Raw genomic sequence first — 1,964 nt, forward strand, 5'->3', positions numbered from 1 at the left:
TTGGTGATATAAACACACACCTTACACATTATTCCTACATTCATCATGTTGCTTTTCTCTCATTGCAAAAGCAGAAAAATCGTAAGTGAACAGACAACAATACGTATAGTTTTTCAATATTTTATTTCTAAAAAATATTTCTTTTTCAATGAATATCATTAAATATCTTCTTCTATCACCACAATCATGAAAACAAAAATTAAATAAAAAAGTAAAAAGTACAATTTATAAAAAAAAAATCACAAAAAAAAAAAATACAAGAATTCAAGCAGAGGAATACATCGGCAGAGAAATAAAATTCCCTTTGTGTTCTGAGAGTAGCTGTGAGTACACCAAAGTGTAGAATTCACCTCTTCTTGCAGTACAGAAAAATCTTATCTTAGTCTTGAAAGAAAAATGGTTCGCTTACAAAATGAAGAAAAATTAAGAAGATTCCAAAATTTGCAAATAAATGTAAATAATATGGAGGATATAATTACCATCATCATCATAGCAATTGCTAATGAGTTCTTTGATTGGCATAGGTCAGAGACTTGCGAAGAAAGGATATGATTCAGTAGATTGATAGCAGTTAAATATTATCATCATCATCGATTTAACCCTTTAGCATCTGTTATGATAATACACATGTGCCTTTCTCTGTCACAACTTATGAATGAGAAAGGAAGGAAGGAAGGGGTGATGGCAAACTTGGTAGGGGGATGATGGAAGTTCTACGGCGAAAATAAAAAATCAAACAGCGTTTCAACTCTGTGTATGTGTGTGTGTGTATGCAAAATGGAGTCCTGTGAACGTTTGTGTGTGTGCGTGTGATGGAAGTGGGATGGTGAACATTCAGAGAAAAATCAAACAGCGTATTATTTTGTACCTTATTTATATATAAAATACTACAATTAGGGCCATGGGGCTAATGAGTTCAGATTATTCTGTCAATAATAATACTTATTAATTCATGTTGTTTGTTTTTCAATTAATCAAGCGTTGTTTTGTCGTTTCAAGATTTTAATGATGTTTATTTTTAGAATGACATTGTAGGGTTGATGGGAGAGGCCAGATCTAGCCAGTTTGAACATAAAAAAACAGGTAGAATTATTTGGCCGGATACAGCCGGATATGGCTGGTTTAAATGTTAAAGGGTTAAAGTCTACATTTCCCCCATGGCCAGATATGTTTATGCAGAATAATAGAAATGAATGACATTCATTTACAACAATCATGTGATGCCAAGACAAAGAGAGAGAGAGAGAGAGAGACACACACACACACACACACACAAACACATATCATCATCATTATCACTGTTTTAACGTATGCCTTCCATGCTGGTATGGGTAGGATAGTTTGACAGGAGCTAGCCACGCAAAAGCCTGCACCAGATTTCTGTGACTGTTTTGGTAGGATTTTTACAGCTGGATGCCCTTCCAAACACCAACCACACAGCAGATGGTTCTTTTCAGTTTCTGTCAACCAAATCCACACATAAGGCTTTAGTCAGCCCAGGGCTATAGCAGAAGACATCTGTTCATGGTGCCACACAGTGGGATTGAGCTTAAAATATTGCGGTTGGGAAATAAACTTTTTTTAATCGCACAGCCATGCTTCCTGCAACAGCAGTATATTACCGGTATTCATATTTTATCAACCCCCATAAAGTTAAAAAGAAAAAAAAAAAATCAAACAACTAAGATTTGAACTCCAGATATAAAAGCACACCGTTAAATAGTAAGTATTTAGTCCAACACTTAACCTGCCATCTACAATCCTAAACAATTAACTCTAACTTTAACATGGGCCACTAACTCTGGAGGAAATAATACTGATTTCAAATTTTGGCACAAGGCCAGCAATTTTGTCAACTCACCACCTTATATGATAACAATGATGATGATGATAATGATGATGGTGATGATGATGACAGCTTCTGCTTTAGGCATAGGGCCCAGTAACTTTGTAGGGAGTGGCGG

Source organism: Octopus bimaculoides, chromosome 4 (genome assembly GCF_001194135.2).
Source record: "Octopus bimaculoides isolate UCB-OBI-ISO-001 chromosome 4, ASM119413v2, whole genome shotgun sequence".
Classification (NCBI taxonomy): Eukaryota; Metazoa; Mollusca; class Cephalopoda; order Octopoda; family Octopodidae; genus Octopus; species Octopus bimaculoides.